The 22,734-nt window shown below is 42.0% G+C and overlaps 1 protein-coding gene across 6 annotated transcripts in view; it reads right to left on the bottom strand.

The window, feature by feature from the left end:
- AFTPH (aftiphilin) overlaps positions 1-22,702 on the bottom strand; it is an 85,511-nt gene extending 62,809 nt beyond the window's left edge. For 2 of the 6 annotated variants that reach the window (XM_011280997.4, XR_002154863.2), the window contains exon 1: positions 2,739-2,870. The gene's annotated coding sequence lies outside the window, so the exon portion shown is untranslated. Of the gene's footprint in view, positions 1-2,738; positions 2,871-3,155; positions 4,913-8,726; positions 8,902-20,060 lie in introns of those variants that run through there. The other 4 variants (XM_045054277.1, XM_045054279.1, XM_019827287.3 and 1 more) reach the window with 4 other exon arrangements.
- Positions 22,703-22,734: the final 32 nt, after the last annotated feature.

Genomic DNA, 22,734 nt, shown 5'->3' with positions numbered 1-22,734 from the left:
ATTTTAAAAGGAAGTCAAAACAAACTAACATTCAACCTAATTCCCTACCTTCGTTTTAAATATACAATGCTGAAAGAGTGATACTTTTAAAATGAAAAACCTGACCTTATGATTTCAAGCATACAAAGTTTAGAAAAAAATATAATGAATGATCAAGTACCCACTACCTAGCCGTGTTAAATCTTTTACCAAATCTGCTTCAGATTTGTTTTAAAGACAGTAAAGCTACGGTTGAAAAACCACAGGCCCTTCCTAGATCCTTTATCCCTCTTCAGTTCTTCAGAGGTAACTTTAATTCTCATTTGGTATTTATCATTCCGATGTTTTTATACTTTTGTTATATATCTCATGATTCCCAAAAAATTTGTATACTTTTACATATTTTAAAAACTATATTAAGACTATAGGAGTATGATAAGCAAAACTATCATATCCTGGCTCGGTTACCAGCTGTCTGACCTTAGGTAAGCTGCTTAACATTTGTGCCTGTTTCTTCTCTGAAAAATGGAGATAATACCACCTGAGTTTGTAGGGTTGTTAGGAGGATCAAATGAGTTAATATATTCTATATAAATCACTAAGACAAGTATCTCACTCATAGCAAATAGTGTATATCAGAGTTAGCAGTTATATAAAGTTGCAAAATGACCTGTGATTGTATTATAGATACACTCTGTGAAAAGACTATCAAATTGATTTTATATATATAATCACCCATGTAATGCCAGATATTTTTTACGAATTGTGTAAAAACTATAAATACTTATGAAGCTCAGGCTGGAAAGGTTCACTAGCCTAACCACTAAGAAAAAAAGTCCTTATTTTTTAACTTACAAATTGTAGATAACATTAACAGTATAAACATTTAAGTAATTTATGACGGTTTAAAAATACCTACTTAATGGCCTCCTTTTAGGAGTTTTGGGGGACAGGGTCAGGAGAGAAGGGGTAATTCCTCAATGAGATGCTATTCCAAGACTTTAGACTCTTAATGGAAGCACTTTAGATTTCACACAAAAATAAAACATTTGGTACTCAAATTTCACTTGCTTTCTGAACTTTTAATTGTAAGTAAAATAAGTTAAAAATTTAAATGATACTTTATGATAGGATTTATCTAGATGACAAAATTTTCATAAGGACAGCTGGATTCTGCAAAATTTATCGATGCAATTAAGGACACTGTATCCAATTATGGACACATTTGATATAGGGTTATTTTTATAATAATCTCTAGGTCAAAATTAGAAAACAGAAAAACAAATGCCCCACATCTTATGTGAATTCTAGTTAATTTCTTACAAGAGCTTTCTAAAGGTTGTGAAATATATTAATTGATCAAGTGTAGATATATCTAATTAGTATATAGTGGAATTCGATCTAATGAGCATTTACTAGGTATCATTTACTGGGCTAAAGGTTTTATACAAGATCTTTTAATCCATGTGCAACATCTTCATGCACAAAATTTACAAGACCACAAATACTCTGCATAAACACATACTTCTGCGAAGTTAAAAATGACTACTACAAAAGTCAACAATTAAGCTGGCAAAGCATATAAAATGTAGATAAACTGTGCAAATTATATCAACGGAACAGTGTTGACATATTTGTTTCCCCTAGTTTGGCATATATTTCAATGTTTAAAAGGTTCACTGAGAGTAACAATTAAATGTAAACATTAAGGATGAAACGTCTCCCCCTCCTATCCCCAAAGGAAAAAAAAAAAACCCGAAATCAAAAACCCAATTTGGAGTGGGAGAAATACTCCGTGGAAGCTAGTGAAGAGGAAAGACTAAAGTTCAAAAGTTTTATTTTTCTCCTAGTGAGAACTTTGAAACGGAACCAGTGCTTTTATTTGTCCCCCTTTCTCATACCCCCACTAAAATACTTACAAGTATGAGTCCTTTCCTCAACCCCAGAAGCTTCAGTGAGAAACAAAGCTATAACTCACATTAACCAGTAAGAAAAATCTAGCCATTCTCAGTAACTTCCTAATGGAGAAAAGACCCTACTACCGTTCACCCTATAGTCTTGTCCTCTGCCCAAGACACTGCACCTGCCAAATCGGGAGTTTAAAGAATAATGGTCTAACTTTGCGAACGCGATCTGGGGAGGAAACGCAGATTATGTGAGCAGTGCAAGAAAGGAGCAAAAAAGATCCTTTCAGGAAAGGATTCATGGGCTTTGGGGCTTTCCTCTGCCAGTTGGAGGATTCAAAATCCGCTTGCTTCAGAGACCTTCGGAAGCAGCCACACTCCGGTCGCAGCCGGCCTCGGGCCTGGGAGAAGCAGGCAGTGTTTACACCTGTCACGAGGAAGGGGGAGGGAAAAAGAGGAAGCCCCAGCAAAGCCCCAAACTTCTCGACAGCTCCAGAGAGGGAGCGGCCGGCCGGAGCTGTGGGCAGGTGGAAGCGGAGGCGCAGAGCGACCCGGCAGCGGCCGGAGAGGTGGGAACAGCTCACACTTCCCCCGGCCGGTGCCCGGGTTGGCGGGGAGGGATCCTTGAGCATTGGGCGCCGCCGCCGGCGTCCCCGCACCCGCCGCGGAAGAGGGCAAAGCCCAAGTCCGGAGCCCGCAGGCCCGCAGAGCCGGCACCGTCCCCGTACCCGCAGTTCCCGGCCCCGCGGCAGACAGGTGCTCCCGGCCCGGGCAAGGGTCCGGCCGGTGGGCTGGGCCAGGTCCCCGCACCCTGTTCCCCCCGCACGGCTGGAGAAGCGAAGCGGTGGCGCTTACCTGGCTCGTTCGGGGCGGCCGCGATGGGCATGGCTCAGGGGCCCGGGGAGGAACTGGCTCCCCGGGGAAGGACCGGCTAGTCCGACACGGAGCTGGTGAGAGCGGAAGGCAGACTGCTCACAGCCCCGTCAGCGAAGCAGCGCCATGGACGCCCACCCGGAGTTTCAGCGCTGTCGCGGGACCCCCGTCCCATTACCCTCCGCCCTCTTCCGCCGCCGCCGCCGCCTCCACCTCCTCCTCCGCCGAGACCCCCCGCCCACTCCACACACTCTCCCATCATGCAGCGGGGAACCGCTGCTGCCGACACGTCACTTCCGGGCGCAGGTGGCTAGGTCGGGGCCGGGCGCTGTTGGGTGCAGGGAGGTAGGGGGAAGGGGGGAGGACACTCCAGGGGAATTAGTGTCACAGAACGCTTACCCCTGCGCAGGCGCGGTCACTCTAAGCGCCGGCCGCCATTTTGGGTGAGGGCAAGCTGCCCTTTTCCTTTACTTCCTTGCGAGTCATCGAGGTGTTGCCGGGAAAGACGTCCTTCTGCGTTCCGCCTCCCTCTGAAACAGCGCTCCCGGCGAGGGACAGGTGCTCCTCAGCCGGTTAACTATAACGTTCAGTCAGGACCGAGTTAAGTCTCTTGCTCTCTAAATAAAACTGCCTACCAAAAGCCTATTCGGAGAGCCCTTATCAGCTTGCCCTTTTCGCCCCGGAAAACGACTTTTTCATTCAGTCTAAGTCCCTTCCTCTTTTTAATTTAAACTGACAAGAGGAAGCTGGTAGTTAACAACAAAGAAGAGATTGTTGTATATAAAAATCAACCTTAACAGGATGGAAACAGGGAAAGCACCCGCTGAAGACGGACAAATCGGCTTTGAGACCAATAACAAAAAAAGGGGGAATTTTGCTAACAAATGGAGACGGTGGTAATTTTTCATACCTGCTGCGGGAGAATATCCAATGAAGCAAAAGAAATAAAATCAATTTATGCATTTCTCTAGCAGGGGTCATAATGGATTCTTTTTCTATCATCAGTGTTGAGCAGTTGATTATTTGCATTTTTATAACCTTTTCCTATCATAAATCTCTCTTAGAACACCGACCACTGTGGCTTCAAGGATTATTGTTATCGTTCGAGATGATGATCCCGGGAAGCTACCCTGCAAATCATGAGCCCTGCTGAGTTCCCATTCTACTCACTTTTGCCAAACCTGCACCGGTAATTTGAGTAATTTAAAATAGTCCAAAAACAGTAAAGCTCAGCAGCTACGCAAACAGGATGGAAAACACTCCCTCAGCCACAGAGAAGTGTCCACCCCCTTGAGTGGAGAAATTATACAAATCGGGGGGAAGATAAGGACAAAAGCAGTTCATCACGGTTTATCCCGCCTCTGCAATATTCTAGACAAATTAACTTGAAGCGCTAAAATAGACCCGCATTTGTCTTTTTACAGCTCAATTGCCGTAAAAAATACGGAGACTGTATCACTTTAAATTGGAGTACCAATTGTTTTGTGGTGGTACTGGATTTTTTTGTTATTGCTCAGTCGCTAAAGAAAAATCTATATGGCTTGTCAAATTCCTATTGTATTTCGCCCCCTGCTGGTGTAGCTTGCGTGCAAGCTTGAAAAAAATGTATAGGTCACTATAAATGTTTATTGACCAAGAAAGAAAAACGTGTGTGTGTGTGTGTGTGTGTGTGTGTGTGTGTGTGTGTGTGTGTGTGTGTGTGTGTGTGTAGAGAGATTGGAAATTGATTTTAGATGAACACGTTTTCGTTTGATAGCTCTACTAAACGAATATTGGAATAAGAAGAGCATATGACAAAAATCCTAAAGCAGACCCTACACCGATAAAATGTTTAAATTCATTTCAATTTAAACATCAAAACGTTAAAAAGAAAACCCTGCTTCGGAAAAATATCTCCCTGCTCCATACATAACATATGATTACAAAGTGATGATTTTTGTCAGGTAAACGCAGAAGCCAGTTCTGTTCACTTAAGTACAATTTAGAAATCAGTGTCCAACTTTGAATATGGAAATTGAGTAGCTACTTGGTCAGCTGACTTGTGAGTGCAATCAACCAACTTGTAGTCTCACACAGGATTCTGAAGACAGTATTCCAAAGCCTGTGAAAATGTACCAAAGGACAGTCTGATTCTGAATGTTTTTAAGTTGATGAATCTGTAGGAAACAAAATGCATTGTATTTGGAAGAAAATTCAGTGCATTTGAATCTAGTGATAATTTTTAAAAAGTCAACAAAAATACTATGACTATTAATTCATTACCTAAGACTTTGCATCAAGTAAGTGACCATTCATCATGTGTCTTTACTTCTAGTTTTTCCTCCTGGGCAGATTTTTTTTTTTTTTTTTTTTTACAAAGTTGTAATCATAATGTAAATCAATTTTGTATCCCCATTTCCACTTAATATCATGTTGTAAGCATTTTCTTCTATCGTTTCACATTTTATAGAAACTAAATTTTAATCATCTACATAGTATTCAACGGAGTGGACACACTGAATTGTCCATTATCCTATTAGTAGATATTTTCCACTATTACAAATAATACTCTGATGAATAGCCTTTTGGCCCAATATTTTATTGGCACTTTGTCATCTTATATTGTTTTCCAAAAGACTATACCAATTCACAATGCCACCACTAATACAGAAATGTATCAATTTTACCCTCCTTACCAACAGATATTAAAAAAGATTGAATTATACTTTGTGGACTAAAAGTTGAAAGGACCTTAACTGTATAATTGTATAAGAAATCAACAAACACAAAACCCCAGCAATGTGGTTGAAAGGACCTTAACTGACAATTGTGTAAGAAATAAACACAAAACCCCAGCAATGTGATGTTCTGGAAAAGTAATAACATAGATCTGGGTCTGTGAACAGGGTCGATTATCATGATTTTATATAAATTAATCTCTCCGGACTTCAGTCTTATCTGTCAAATGAGAGAGTGAAACTAGACCACAGGTTCTTAACTCTTAAGTAGCACATGTGTCTTTTTGAGGATATGACAAGTCTTTGGTGCTTTCTGCAGAAAATGCTCATCCCAAATTTCAAATTTCTTAGAGCTCCTTCATGGAAGAGGGTCTATGAATTGCAGCTTAAGACACCCTGTACCAGATGGATTTCCAAGGTTCTTTTCATCTACACATTTTCCTAGGATTTCATTTTATAATCCATTAAACACTAAGACTAAGTTATACTTTTTAGTGGATAGTGATATATTCATATATGTATGACTTTTCAGCACTTAAATTAGAGCTATAGGTATCAATATGGTTAGATTATAAAAACAAGTTAATGAAGTTTAAGAATGGGTAAAATATGAATTTTATAATGTGAGTTTTTAAAACCAATACTTTATTATAAAAAACGTATATCCTAAAGTATAAAAATATGGACTGGCATGACATATGCAAAATTCTATTAGGGGCTAGTATGGGTCAGAAAACACTAAAGTAGACTTATCAGTAATTGCAATGTGTTATATATAAGAAAATCTGAAGCAAATGTGGCAAGCCATTTACATTTTTTCTTTCCCAGCTTTGAGATAAATGACAAATAGAAATTATATTTAGGATGTACAGCTAGATGTTTTGATCAATCCATTTACATTCATTCTAAATAGAGGGTACATGGATATTTGTCATATAATTCTGACATGTTTTGTATTCATTTTTTCATGGTTAAAAAACAGGTTTTCCAGAATCAGTTGTTTAAAACCATGAATTGTGAACAGCATCCTAGAGAGTTCCTGACGTATTGCACTAATGCTAATATTTTAGATTTGTACAACTTTCCGAAGTATTTTTATTTTAGTATATGTGCTGCCGAAGCGAGCACCCGAAATATTTTTATTTTAAGTATATTATCTCTGATTTTCACACAGTCCTTGTAGAGCGTGTAGGGTCTTTCAGTTGTCTGCCACTGTTTCCCCAAACTTAAAATCACTCCAGGGGCCACACTGCCCCACTGGTTTTCTGGAGAACTTCCTACTTATAAGTTTTATTCATTTATTTTGAGAGAGAGCGTACATGCATGCATATGTGCACGCATGGGGGAGGGGCGGAGAGGGAAAGAGAATCCCAAACAGGCTTGCAGCGGTCAGCTCAGAGCCTGATGGGGCCTGAGCCTAAATCAAGAGTCAGACACTCAACAGAGCCACCCAGGCGCCCCTGCACCCTAAATTCTTACAGCTCTGTAGACCCCATGAAGTAAATGTTGCTGTGGTGCTTTTGCGAAGAGGAAATCAGGCCAGACATCTCCCAGAACAGGACGAGAGACACTTGAACAGGGGCTATGCTAGGACCTTACTCTTCCGTGAGGTAGAGGACTTGTTCTCAGACTCCATGCAGGATGTTTGCCTTCCTTCATTAGTGCCATCATGATGAGCCTCTCTCTTCTCAGGTACCTGAGTCAGCCAAAGCTAAGGGCTAAGAAGTAGACAGCATCCCCAGGGGGCCGGCTATCCCTTCTCTCCACACCTTTGGCCCTTTTTTAATCCTTAGACTATTTTGTCTCACCCAAACTGTGTACATTATCTTTGTTCCTCCCTCCCCAAACCGAAAGACAAAGGCTCACTGGACACAGTGAGCCCCCTGATGTGATGCAGTGTGAAATTCACAGATCACAGAAGTATGGAGATGGAAGTACACAGTATTCCTGCCAAATATATTTAATCTGAATCTTATTAAACCTTTAAAACTACCTTCCAGTTCACAGGAAATACTGGAGGAACGAGTTAAACAGGGCTACTAAGAAACAATGGCACCAATCCCTCATGTGGATTATTCTACAAATAACTTCTCTTCAAAAGGGATAATCTAGGTTAAAAGGGACATAGGAGAAATAACCAAATGCAATTTGTGGTTTTCAATAGAATCATTTGAATAAACCATTCATAAAAGCCTTTTTGGGATACTTGAGAAAATCTGTGTCCTGGCATTAAATGTTCTTGAACTTTAGATATAGTGATGGAATTACGGATATGTAGGAGAACATCCTTACTTTCTGGGGATGCCCGAAATGTAATGATGTGTAATTTTTTTTTTAAAAAAATGGTTCAGAAAAAAACTCATGCACATAAAGTATGACAAAATGCTAGAAATCATTAAGTTGAAACTAGGTGGTGAATGTGTGTGTGTGTGTGTGTGTGTGTGTGTGTTTAACTTATCTGCTATTGAGTATTTCATAATGAGAAGCAAAAGAAGAGACTATTAAAAAAATACCCAAGGCAGGGCGCCTGGGTGGCTCAGTCGATTAACTGTCCAACTCTTGATTTCAGCTCAGGTCATAATCTCTCTGGTTCCTGAGTTTGAGCCCTGCATCAGGCTCTGTGCTGACAGCTCCCAGCCTACTTGGGATTCTACCTCTCTGCCCCTCCTGCGTGCATGTGTGCTCTCAAAAAGAGGAGGTCTGGATTTTTATTTTTCCTAAAGTACTGCATTCCCTAGGCAATCATTGTCAAATACACATTTCTGATTCTGGAGCAAATCGCACAAACAGTGATCTTGTGAAGGGTTTTAAAGATGTGGAAAGGAGGAAAAAAAAACCCAAGGACTGAAACTTCCAAATCAATTGTAATTAGTTTAAATCCTCTAATATGTACAAATTCAGTAGAATTACAGCTCTGCTCCGCAAGGAGTTCTAATACAGTGTTAGCAAGAGAACAGCGGGAATTATATTATCAAGAGTAGTGCACTATTTAAGCGGCAGTAGTAGCTGAAGCCCTCCGTGACTTTCTAATACTGTTTCCTTCTGCTTGAAATGCCCTTCTCCCTGCTTCTTACAGTGGATAATTGTTTTGTTTTGTTTTGTTTTGTTTTTTTAAGAGCTCAGTATTGGAACCCCTCTCCTATGCATGGGAAAATCACCAACTTGTGAGTCTCGGTGGGAGACAAACCCCTCCGCCTAGTATAAAGGCTGAGAGGGTCAGTGTAGGGAATTAAAGACAGCTGCAGATTCTTACCATGCTGCAGTTTTGAGATGGAGTTTCTCTCTCGTCTTCAGTGTGTGCTAGCCTGTGGCTTAATTTGACCAACAACATGGGTGGAAGTAGGGCTGTGTAACTTTTCAGGCTGAGCACTGAGAGATCTGAAGGTTCTGACTTTGCTGCTTGGTGTGCTCCTCCTGGAAGAGAGACCCTGTGTAAAATGTACAACTTCCCTGAGTGATAAGTATGCTGAGGGAAGCCCAACCTACGTGTAGGAGTGACCTGCTCTGACTGCGCTCTCAGCCAACAGCCAGCCATGGACGTGACCCATCTTGGACATTCCAGGCAGAGCAGCCTTCCCATGATTTTTAGACCCAGCAGGTAGCACTTAGAGCACAAGAACTAATCAGCTGATCCCAGTCATTCCACACAATCTGCAGATCTAATAATGGCCGTTGATGTTTTAAGCCACTAAGTTCTGGAGTGGGCAATGAAAACAGGAGACTTTCTCCACTTCCTTTGCTGCTAGGGTGCCACACATGCCACCCAGGCTTTTCTGAACAGAGGCCCCTCCCCAGACTTTGAATGAGGTGGTAATTAGAAGAACCAGAGACATTTTTCTGATGGTGATGGTTGCAGTTCTAGCAAGACTGAGCTCTGTTGGGGCTGGTTGTTGTTTAATGTCCGGGGACAGTGGCACTGACAATACCGGTTCCAGCAGCATCCTCACTGGACCAGATCTCTGGCAGGATTTTGGGAGATGCTTCTGACTGTTTGGACTCTAAGCCTGGTTCTTGAGTCCTAGAGAAAATTCTGTGAGCTACGTAACATTTTAATAAATTTTCACTTTATCAGCCAATATCAGTTTCTGTTGCTGGTGACTGAGAACTCTGATACTGCCTTAAACTGTTTGGCTTTATTTGTTCCTTAAGGTAAAATTCAAACCATAAGAATTACTCCTCCTGGAAAGCTTCACTGACATCTTCTCTGTACTCCCTGCCCCCTCAAATTTGTTTCTGCTAAGTCCCTGCAGTGCCTCATGTGTATCTATAGTATTGCTCTTATCACATCCATGGTAACTGCCAATTCCTTTTCAAAAAATTTTGAACATCTATTTTTGAGAGACAGAGCATGAGTGGGGGAGGGGCAGAGAGAGAGGGAGACACAGAATCCAAAGCAGGCTCCAGGCTCTGAGCTGTCAGCACAGAGCCTGATATGGGGCTCGAATCCAGGAACCATGAGATCATAACCCAAGCCAACGTCGGACACTTAGCCAACTGAGCCACCCCCAGGTGCCCTGAAACTTCCAATTTCCTAAACTGTCTCCCCCACTAAACTCATAACTCTAAAGGAAAAAAAAAACCTGTTTACCTCTATCTCTAGTGCCTAATATGGTGTTTATCTAACATTTGTTGGACGAATGAGTAATTGAACGAATGAAATTGATGGTATGAAATTTAGTATGTTTATAACTCTGGACATCCATAGTTATTTCTAGGGGTGTGTGTGTGTGTGTGTGTGTACCATTCACATTCTTGTCATAATAGAACATTGACAAGGTTCTCCTGACAAGAAAAATAGAGCAAATTTTAGAGTATTGCTTTTATAAAATACCACTGTAAATTCTTTGGATACTACCGATATCCATAATATTAATGGATTCCTTCTTAACCTAGTAACTATTTCCCTTTATTGCACTTCCAGAGACATTTTCATCATTATTCCAATGATTACTTTTATTCATTTTTGATGTAAAAATGTTGAAAGTGTAGGTTAAAAGAATCCTTTTAGTGATATTCCCTAGAGTACTTTAAGCATTTGAAGGAAGAGTTGTGTAAAAAAAAATCATCTTAGAAGTAAAGAGATGACAGGTACACATCATGAAGCTTTTAGCCATATCATTTAGTGAAGCCATGGCAAAAGTTCTCATGACTTCTCTTTGAGAACAGCATAGGGTTAAAGGTTAATGAAAATATTTGTACGGCCCCAAATCCAGCTACGGAATCAGTATTTTCTCACTGCACCAAGATCACCAGGCTTGGGGCATGGGCAACTGTATCTTTGAAAGTTCCACAGGTGACAGTGACATGCACCTGAAGTTGAGAATTAAGACAAGGGACATTTACTTTTGGCTATTAGATTTAACCTCGTAACAGTATGTTAAGGCTCTGTCCCAGGTGCTGCTGTGAAGACATAAACATGAGCAAGATACTCCTTGTCCCCTGGGAGTTTGCAACCTGGTATCGGGTACATGCAAAGATTTTACATCTTTTGTGCACTTTTCTGTATGTTTTATGCTTCAATAAAAATTAATAGTTTCTGCCTCATGGACCCATAGGAGGTCTAAATAAGGTGCTATAAATAAGGTACTGAACACAGGGCTTGGGACAAAGTACCAGCAACTGTTAGTTGTCACTGATGTGGTTATTCCATGAGCGTTGTATCCCTACTGACTAGGAGATAGAACTGATCTCTTCCCACTATATCAGCTGTATGGAGTTTAAGACGGACTCCTGGGGACTCCTGAGCATGGGTTCGAATGCATCACTGTTCCAGGTGTCCCAAGACCCTTCTCCTTGTTTTCAAAGCACTTCCTGGACTGGGATGAAACAGGGTTGAATCTTGGTTTGTACTCAGGTGTAAGAGAATCTGTAAAGTAACATACACTAAGGAAATGGTGTTGGTGTTTCCCAAGCCTTGGGAGCTTTTATGAGCTCACCGTGGTGCTTTTATCCTTCCATCAGTATTATGCACATATGATGCTCAGATGTTTACTGAATGAGCACATAGGTCTTGAATGCATCAGAGTGTTAAGTCTTCTACAGAAACGTGCCCATCCTGAATATTGGAGCACTGATCAGCTCCTGCTGACAGAATCCAAATTATCCATCTCTTGTAACACCCAACCTGGGAAAATGTTGAAGCTCACTGCTGCCAGCTTCACAGATCAGGAATCTAGATCTGCAGTTACGCAAATTATAAGTCTTTTGGCATGTAGGGCAACCACTTTCTGGTGGGGTATTTCTCAAGACTCCCTTTACTACAGACATGATTGTTTACATTGAAAACTTAAAATTTTTTAATGTTTACTTATTTTTGAGGAAAGAGACACAGAATGAGAGAGTGCAAGCAGGGGAGGGGCAGAAGGGAGACACAGAATCAGAGCTATCAGCACAGAGCTTGACCACCTGGGGCTCGAACTTACGAACCGAACCGTGAGATCATGACCTGAGCCAAAGTCGGATGCTTAACCAAGCGAGCCACCCAGGCATCCCTACACTGAAAACTCAAAGTCTATGGGAAAAAAAAAATACTAACACTGAAAAGTGAACTTAAAAACATTGCATGTTACAAGGTTAGTATACAAAAATAAACTTTGTATATGCTATGAACAATTGAAAAAATGAACTTTAAAATACCACTTACAATAGCATTCAAAGACAAAATATTTGGGAATCAAACTTGATAAAGATCTGTAAGACATTTATTCTGTCAATAAAGTTTCTCAGTGATTTATTAACAAAGACCTAAGTGAATGGAAATATATAATGTTCATGCAGTAGGAAACTTGACATTAAGGTGGCAGTTTCCTCCAATTTAACCTATAGATTCAACATAATCCTCATCAAGATCCCAAGCATTTTCTCCAAGAATTTCCTTTTAATGGAGGTACAATTGACACACAATCACATATTAGCTTCAGGTATACAGTGTAATGATTTGATATTTGTAAAATGTCACAATAAGTCTAGTTAACACCCGTGACTGTATTTAAGTTTGAAACAAGGGACATCTGGGTGACTCAGTCAGTTGAGCATCTGACTTCAGCTCAGGTCATGATCTCGCAATCCTTGAGTTCCAGCCCCGAGTCCGGCTCTGTGCTGACAGCTTGGAGCCTGGAGCCTGCTTCAGATTCTCTCTCCCTCCCTCTCTGCTCCTCCCCTACTCGTGCTCTGTCTCTAAAATGAACATTAAAATTTAATTTGAAACAAAAAACCAGAAGTATATTTTCCCTTAGGAGAATCAGTTTTATTCAATGGGATCTAGGCAACAAGTTACTTGGATCTAAAATATTTTGTTTATTCCATGTTGTGTTGAAAATGCCCTGTTCATGGCTGATGAGGAAGCTAAAATGAGGACCTAATGAACTACACAAAAAGCCTTTGTTAGCTGGCTACTAGGGTAACGAGGAGGGTCTCAAGTTAGCGTGGATTTGTGCACTGATATCCATCAAACTACAGCTTTCTCTGTTGATTATAAAGGGATAAAATCACCCTTGCTGTCAAATGGTTTTTCTACAGAGCCTTATCCATGTCAAATACAAACCTATTACATCTATATGGACAGAAAGGCTTGTGATAAAGGCTCATACAGTCATGGAAGGTAGTAAATTATAGGGAACGATGGGTCACAAATTACCTTAGTATTAGTCACATGGCGATATATACATGAAATTCCATTAAATTCAAAGTGTTTCTTTTCCTTTCTGACTTTTCCTTAAGAACATACAGTGTGATTTCTGGTGTTTGGGGCAGCAAATACCAATTCCATTATCTTTCCTCTGCAGTGGTTTAAAAATAAAAGTTCTGACAATTTATAAACCTAAAACTCAAGGAGTTTTGTTGCTTCCATAATGTGCTTTAAAAAATTTGGGGATCTGAGCAATTGGCTCTGGAAAGTAGCGATCACACCACAACCCCACAGGACTTACAGAGTAGCAGCCAGGACATCTGCAAAGTAGTTCTTCTACGGGAGTGCTCTCACCGTCTTTTCTCCTGCCCATCCTTCTCCCAAACCTGCCTCCTCCTAGCCTCCTTGCAGAACTGGCTTTGGTTTTCTAGCACCTTCGCTACTAGATGTACTCAGGGTGTGCACATTCAACCGAACCCAGCAAGGTGAGAGTTGCGGGCCTTAGCCAAGCAGATCACCTGTTGGCTGTTCCTCAGTCATACCCTTGGGATCTCAAGACATCTGTTTAGTTTTGTTTCATTTATTTTACAAAGATGGAATCCTCTTACTCTGGATGTAGTTTGGGATTTTTTTTTTTTTTTAACATTGTGGCCATTTCCCCATTAGTTCATACAGCACTTTTATTTTTTATAGCTGCATAGTACTCCATGATGTGGCCAAATATGTATTTAAAATTCCACAAAAACCTAATTCTCTACTATATTTTGCAGTGACAAATAAGGTCATGATTTCTTAATCTGGGGAGTGGGGTATAAAGTGGAAGGAAAGAAGTTTGGAGCATGTCAAAGGGCTGCAAGACTGGTTTTGGGTATGACGGTAACTACAGCAAGTCCAAAGTCACCTCCAGAATGCAACTGGATGCCTTGGAAATGGGGGTGTGGAGTGGAGGAAGTAGAAAGGGTAAGCAGAGGAGAGGGGGCAATGCCTGGACCGATGGCCAGGTCATGTTCTTCCCAGCATCCCATTCCTTTTTAGGTGACCAGTGAATTCCATCAATTACCAACATGGTGTTAGCCCAATGTTAACTCATCTTTCCTCAACCTAATGCTCTGACAACTGTCTTTTCTAGGCCTTATTTTGGGAAGGCAGGCTGAGACCAAGTTGTGGAGGGTTTTAAATCCTGCACCAAGGAGTTACAGCAATCGGAAGCTGTTAATGGATTGTACTTGAGTTGAGACTTCAGATCTTAACTCAGAAGTTTGCTTTGCAACCACTCAAGTGTTCTTAGGAGATAAACAGCACAATTAAAGAACAGCCAACCGTGGAAGAACAGCCAACTGTGTCAATATATCAACTGTCTGGTTGTGTTTCAACTTGGTTACTTTTATCTCCAGGGGTAGCCCCATTCTATCCATCTAACTTCACATTTGTACTTTTACTGTCCATAACTATGTTCCCATGGTGTCCCCCATTCTCATAGCCCTGTCGGTTGCTTCTCTTTTTGACTATTGGTAGATTTATAATGCACATTTGCAGCATTTTCTAGCATAACTTCTAAAGGTAAATACAACTTGGCCCCAAGCCTGACTTTTCTAAAGCATTTGACTTTACAGTTACTCCCCTGCACCCCACCCACAGAACATTTTCAGTCATCACTTATTTGGGGAGATGGTCATTTCTTATAAAGCATATTTTGCAAAGATCAAGGTAACTCTTATACCAATATGTAATATATGATCTGTATATGCTAAACTACACCTCTAACCGCAATCTAACACAAGCCCACAAACAAAATACTGCCAGTTTTCTATTTTGTTGACTATATTTGAGTCTTTTAATGCTACTTTTTTTTTAAACTCTTAATTCAATTTTCTATGCAGGCCTAACTGCACAGGAGAACCCTACTCTTTCTATCTATTGTTGATCACCTTTTGGTTGAAGCATGGCTCTACTTCCTAAACCTCCTCAGACCTCCACGCTGTTCTTGGGGCTTCTGTTTGATCTGGTGCTTCCGAGGCTGCGCCACTCAGCTTTTTCTTCTCAGGACCAAATGAGGACAACTCTCCTCACCACTTGGGGCAAGCTGCCTTTTGCTCACAGCTAGAACCCACAAACAACCCCTTTAGGGCTTGGAGGAAGGTGCTGTCACAACACTTAGTACTTTGCTTCTGGCATCAGCCCCTTACATCTTTCTCCGCCAACCTTTTCCTACCCCTCTCTGGAGAACTGTCTCCTTCCCTTTTAGGGCTTTCAGCCTTCATTTCCCCAGGAAAGGATTTTCTCAGTGTCTCCACAAAAGCTCAGGAGGAAAGAAACTGGCCTTTCATTCATAATTTGGCCACTGTGTGGTATGGGGTGCAGTGAGAGGAGGAGTAAATGTTCTCCGTGGTTGACATAAATGCATCTTCCAACAGAAACCAGCTGCTGCTGTTAACTGGAGTGAGTAGAAAGCTTACTGTGTTTGGAATGATCAATGACGAGATTACCAGAAAGTCAATGTGTCAAGGAGTGACTTAGAGTATCTTACTGGATGAGGAAATGAAGATTGATTTTCTTCATGGTGTGTATGAATGGGTACTTGTGTGTGTGTGATTTCCTTCCTTTGTAAAGGAGCTAGTTTCTGAAATCAAGAGGGCCAGACTCCAAGGGGATAATTAGGATTTTAACAGCTTACTGTGAGTGGAAAATTTCATTTCTTTAAGTATTGAGAAGTGCATGCTAATAGTTATTCCAGCCATTAGTCTGCCAAAGATTCCTATCAGACTTAGACATTCAGATAGATGATCCAGCAAACACTACAATCAGCAGAGACCTGTAAAGACTTTCCTGGAGAAAAATCAATCTGTACCCAATGCATTATCCAGGCATGTTTATTTTTCAGAATCAGAAGTCATTTTGTTGTCAGAGCAGCCTTTTTATTCCTAACCTTCTATTAAAGTCTTTGAGGCAGCTGTTCCAGATTCATTTCACTCTTAAAGAACTTTGGATGTTCCCCCATTCCCACAGGTGACCTCTACACCTGATTCACTGAGAAGGTCAAGGCCTCAGTTCTTCTCTCTACTCCCTCAATTTTGTCTGCATCATCATCCATCCTTTGCTTTCCCCTCATCATCCATCCTTTGCTTTCCCCCCCTTCATTCTATTTCTAGAGAAGCCACATCTTATTAGTTCCTGGGGTTCGTTTACCAGGGATTCTCTACTTCCATCCCCATTATCTCCTTTCTGGTATCTTCAAGTTCTTGTTCTCCTCTAGCTTCTTGAGAGCATGCCCTGATGTCTTGACTGCAAGAACCTATACCACAACTATGCTTTTCCCTGTCTTTCTGGAAAATATAGGCTATGGCCCATTTATCTGGAACTATCCTAGTTTAAAAAAAAATTTTTTTTTTTAACATTTATCATTGACAGAGCAAGACAGAGCATGGGAAGGGCAGAGAGAGGAGACGACAGAATCCAAAGCAGGCTCCAGGCTCTGAGGTGTCAGCACAGAGCCCGACGTGGGGCTCAAACTGACGAACTGTGAGATCATGACCTGAGCCCAAGTTGGATGCTTAACCGACTGAGCCACTCAGGCACCCCTGGAACTATCATAGTTTTTATTAATACTGGCCTCTCAAATCATCAATGCACTGCTTAAACACCATATCCAATGACCTCATGCTGCTGATTTCTGTAATCCTTGATACTGACTGTGGGCTATGCTTAGGAAAAGGGGACAGTGGAGGTTGGAGAGTAAGAAGAAGGTAAAGGAGATCCCAGAAGGGAAGTGCAGTTTTTTCCGCAAGCAGCCATTAACGAGGTACAGCAGAGCCAGACACACCAGGACCTTGGGCTTGGTTCCTTTCTTGTGGAAGCTGGAGGGGGCAGAGTAGCCTCCCCAGGCTCTATTGTCAGAGCCAGGACTGCAGGCCCTGGACATTCTTGTGCACTGGAGCACAGCGTTGCTTGGGCAGAGGAATGGCTGTGTGACTTCTCTTTTAGGGAAAGGAGTTGGACAGACACCCCAGGGCCCACGGGGGGGGGGGTTCCCCTTTATGGAGTCTGGCATATTGAAGATGTTCAACCCAAGTTCTATAAAGCACACAAGTTACTCCAAATCAAGACTATACTCAGGAGTGCAAGATATCCTTTCTTGCTTTCTCTTTCTTCAGATTTTTGCCATGGTTTCCATAACACCATGTTATTCCTCCCTCTCTGGTCTTTCTCTCTCACTGGCTCATCTGTTGCAGGAGCTGTAAAAGTCACAACACCTCAAGGTTCCCCTTCAGATGTATTCCTCTTCTCTCAATATGTCCACCCTTGATTTCTCTCATTCCCATGCTCTCTGAAAGCCTGATGAAACTCCCTCCTGCTTTGATGTGACCAAGAGTATATTAGGTCCCAGGAAGCGCAGTTCATTTTGGATAATTTGAAGATGGGCAAACATGCACCAGGTCACCCCTGCCCTGATTCACCAGTTTGGAAGGCTGTGGCCACATTCATTCGTGTTGGAAGTTATAAGTTCCTATAGAAACAACAGTGCTCATTCCACGAGTCCGTTGATGTTGCCGCATTCTTTCACTGTTCATGAGGTTTAATTTAATGGCAGCGCTCCTAGTCTCATACCAGAGGGCCCATTCTTTTGAGAGGCTCAGGATGCATCGATATGTAATAACTAGTGAGGAAACGTAGGAATGATGGCATTAGAAAGTTACCATTTGGCCATCACAGTAATAATTGCTTTAAGCAAGATTCATCAAGGAAAGCTAAAATTAATGGGCAAAAAGGAGGAGAAACAGGATATTTATACAATCTCGAAGTATCTCCCAATAAAATGCTTATTGAAAAGGTAAATTTGGTAAGTATACAATGGAAAAACCTGGCAGATACCGTTTTATCCAAGTGATCAAAGGGGACACCATTAGTGGGACAAAAAGGCATCATGTGCTTAACATGAAGCAATGAAAAGGCTACTACATGGTTTCTGGAATATTACTGACAAAAATGCATAACACCTCAATCTAATCACGAAGAAACAGAAGACAAACCCAAACTGAGGAATATTGTGCAAAAGCAGCAGCCCGTATTTTTAAGATATATCAAGGTCATGAAAGAACAGTTTCAAATTGAAAGGGATTAAAGAAACATGACAAGGAAACACTGCATACGGTTCAGAGTCTAACCCTGGACCAGGAGGATATCAGTAGGGCACCTGGAAAAATCTGGATAAGGTTTGTAGATCACATTGTTTCAATGCCAATTTCTTGATTTTGGCAATTCTACTACATTTAAGAAAATGGCCTTTTCAGAAAATACACAATATTTAGAGGTATAGGGGTATCCTATTTGTAATTTACCCTCAGTTCAGAAAGAAATCACATATGTGTAGAGGCTGAGAAGTGTGATAACATTTGGGACTTGAAAAAACTGGAAATTTTTTGTACTACTTTTGTAACTTATCAGTCTTGAATATGAAGTTAAAAATCTCAATACTAGGTAGCATTTATTGAAGACTTGGATACTTAACATCTATATAAGGTGCTTTGAAGAGTAGGATCTTTTAATCTTCACATTAACCATGTTTGGCAGGTACTCTTACTACCTGCAAGTTAAAGAGGAGAAGTTTAGGGAGGTGAAAAAACTTGGCCAAAGTCACACTGTTAGAAATGATCAAGCCATAATTTACAGAGGCTGTGTGATTCCAGAGCTCATGCATTTCACCTGTGTCATGTATAATTTGCTAAAGATTGCTTAGATAAATCAGCCATCTGGCTGGCTAACTCAGCTCTCTGGAAAATTCTCAATGACCTCACATGTAGATGTAACCAGGTGGCCGTGGCTGGGACTATATGCAGAGTTTCTAAACAGGAGTAGGGAGGAGACCAATACTTTTTGCCTCTATCCAGTTCTTTCTCGTTCCCTAGATTCTAAAGACTATACTTCCCAGCTTTCCCGCAGTTAGGCAAGGCCATGCGACTAGTTCTAGCCAATAAAGTGTGAGGGGTGATGCGTATTTCCAATGTGAAGTGTTTAAGGGCAAGTGAGTCCTTCCACACTCTTTCCTGTCCATGGTGACTGAAGCCAAGTTGAAATGGTGGACCCAGAAGATGGAAATAATCTGGATCCTGGAGTCACTGCACGAAGGACAGAAGCCTACAAGAATTACCCCCACCATTGTTGGATTTTGTGTGAAGAAATAAATCTGTTAAGTTGAACCACTGAGCTGTCAGGGTTTACTTAGGACTATAGCTTAGCCTGGTATGCTGACTACAAGGCCTAAATGCCTGCAGGAGCTTGACTAGCAGGCAATTAAAATGAAAGTAGCTATCGATGAGTGGGAGGAGAACTATGTTGGATTGGAGGCACTTGTCCCGTTATAGGAGAAAAGCAAGGCTCAGATCTAGTTTGTTCTTTCACAAAATAATTTGGGCCCGGCATTGTTGGGTTTTAAGATTTTTTTTTCCCCAAGAAAAGCTGGAAATGGGGGTGTTAATGTGAAATCTCCCATTTTTTAATGTTGGCAGCTCACATGGATTCAAAACAAAATGAAGTTGAAACCGAAAACCAGACATCCTTGCTATTTTCTAAACATCATAGGAATGCCTCTGCCTCAAGGTTTTGGCACTTGCTGGTCCCTTCTGCCTGGAATGCCCTTCCTCTTAGACACCTGCAACACAGGGTCCTCTCTCTGCTTCTCAGCCAAGCCTTTCCTGACCACCCTCTTTAAAACTGCAACACTCTCTCCCCACCAACTGTGCTCCCGCCAAACTGTCCCCTTTCCCTGTTTTTTCCCCTCCCCCATGCTATTTATCACCTTCTAAGTAACTTAAACCTGATCGGCCTGCCCATTTCCTACCACGACAAACTATATGAAGGCAGAAATTGTCTTGTTTTGTTAGGTTTTGTAAGTCAAGTGCCTGGAATAGTGCCTGACAAACAGTGCTCAGAATTTAAATGATTTAAAAACAACAAACATCCCACCTGTGTGAGTCAGACCCAGCACAAATTTGATTTGATTCAAGGCCAGTTTGCAGCTTGTTTTAGAGCCTCATTGAGCAGTCCTGGAAAAATGTGCCATTTCGAGTTGCTAAGAGTTCTCGGCTTCCTTCAGAGTAGTGGTTAATTTGGTTCCAGGAAATAGACCACAATGAGTTTGGAGAAAAGTCTTGTAAGTTCCAGGGAGCCCCATGCCTGCCTTGGTCTTCACAGAATACCGTGACGCTGCACTTTTCATCTCATCTCTTGTAAATCTTGGGTTTGTTCATTCCTAAACTGGTCTAGAACCTGGTATGTGGACCAGTCCTGGTCTTCAGTTTTGCGAAGCCAAGTTGAATGGGACTTTGGGCAAGTTGTTTGGTGTTTGAGTCTCCGTTCCTTCACTTATAAAAAAGGAGTGGGTTAACCTACGTTAGATAAGCACTATAGCTTTTTCCAGGATTTCAGCATTCTAGCACAATTAAGCCCTCAATCTATGGAGCCCAAACAGTTTTGACCGGAGGTGAATGTTTCCTCAGAGCCACACGTCTGTCACACCAGCCCCTCTGACTCAGGCTATCTATCCACCCTGCTGGCAAAGCCACTTCTACACCACTTCTGGGAATCACCAGATAGGTCTTTCCACATGATCATTGTTGGCATTTTCTTCTTTTGGACCCACTCTCGCCTCCTCCCCTCCTGCTTGTGTCCCATGCCTCAAAGTCCTATTCATTTGCTAAACTGCAAATAAAATGAGATTTCAGGTCTTCCATCCTAGGACCCTATCGTGGACCTAGACGACTCTCCCCTTCCTGCCTCCTTCCATTTTTTTTTCTCCAGGCTGGGCAGGAATCTGACTTTATCAACTCCAATTAGAAAGCTATTACTTTATTTTCTTTCAGTCATCATAGAGTCTGCCCCCTGAGTTCTCATTTGGCAGGGCTGGTGGGGAATTCAGGCTTCGCCATTAGTAAGGATTCTTCCTCTCATCCCAGGGTTGGACGAAGGTCCTGAAGTCTTAGCCAGAACAAAACATTTGGAGGGGTCCCCCAGGGCACCGCAAATATGCTCCTTTTCTCTGCCCACCATGGTACCCTTTGTGTCTGGGAGGTTCTGGACCATATTTGGGCATGAAAATAATGTTCATAGAATGTTAAAGTGCCAGGGATTTACATAAACTTCATAGAAGGCAACTACTCTTTGGTCTAGAACATACTTTTCCCGAACAACTCCCAGTTCTCCCTCATTATCTCCCAGTCTTTGCCCAATTACCTTTCCATGAGGCTGATTGTGACTACCTGCACCTGTGCCTCACCTCCCTCACCCCACAGCTACCCCTCCCCTTTTCCTTGTACTTTTGTTCCCATAGAACCTTCTTCTAACATACGTGTATGACTTACATACTAGTAGCGTTTTCTGTCTGCCTCCCCTACTAGAACATAAGCTCTACAAGGTAGGATTTTTTTTTTTTTTTTTTACTTCGGTCTCCCAAACCCCTGGAACAGCACCTAGCATATAGTTTAAGAAATACTTGTGGAAGGCTTTTCATTTTAACAGGTGAGAAGACAGACACATAAAGGAAAGTAGCAGCCCCAGGTCACATAACCTACAAGCGGCAGAACTTGGGTTCAAACCCAGGCCCCCTGATTTCTTTTAACCACTACGCTATCTCTGTGTGAACTGGGTATTTCCCCAGACCTAGGTCTAGCGTCCCTGCTGTATCCCTGGGACACAGAGCAGAGAGAGTGGGTCACAATCCTTAATAACCCCCCCCCCCCCACAGCTAACCTCCCATCCATTCCCCAAACGCTGCCCACTTCCAGAATATATAGTATCCTCAGGAAGATTAAACTTTCATTTAGGTCAGGGAATGAGTCATTCTCCTGGAAACCTCAGCTTTCCACTTAGGAAGTGCTCCTGAGTTTAAATCTAAGGATTGGCCATTTTCTTGGAACGAGGTGGGCTATCCAGAAAACAAAACCGAATCAGCGGTAAGTGTGCGTGTGTGTGAGCGAGCGAGCAAGAGAGAACGAGACGAGCAAGGCTTTTATACCCGGAGTTCCCCCGCCCACACCAGCTGCAAGGTCTTCTCCCTGTTTATTCCAGTCCCAAAGTCCAACCAGACTACCCGTACCTGCTGAAACGCCTCTGAATGGAACAAAGTTTTGTGCAAAGCCCACCTCCCAAGATGACTGCAAGTGGGGAAAAAAGGACTGTCCCTGTTACTGATTTCCCCAGTGCTTCCCTGAGACTTCAAGCTACACCATTTGATTAGAGCCTCCTGTTTTCCCAGGAAAACGACTCCTCCACACTTGGTGAAAAATAGCTTTCCTTTTGTATAAAGTCCCCTCTGCTCCCTGCCTTGCCCACTGGGCGAGAGACAGCAGCGTATCTGTGTTCTGCATAAAGGAACACGGGACCTGTTGCAAAGGCTGTAACAGGTGGAGAGGTACAGAAAGGCCGGCTGTGACTGAGTGTAGCACAATGCAGACAGTGCTTAGAAAAGGGGGCTGATTTTTTCCGCTCTTTGAGAGAAAGCGGTCTTTCAAAAAAATTTTTAAGACTTATTTTGAGAGACAGAGCACCAGCAGGAGAACAGAAAGAGAGGGAGACACAGAATCAAAAGCAGGCTCCGGGCTCTGTGCTTTTGGCACAGAGCCTGACGCAGGGCTCAAACTTG

The sequence above is a fragment of the Felis catus genome, chromosome A3 (genome assembly GCF_018350175.1).
Source record: "Felis catus isolate Fca126 chromosome A3, F.catus_Fca126_mat1.0, whole genome shotgun sequence".
NCBI lineage: Eukaryota > Metazoa > Chordata > Mammalia > Carnivora > Felidae > Felis > Felis catus.
Note: the sequence above shows the minus strand (reverse complement) of the source record. Positions and strands in the feature narration are given on the sequence as shown.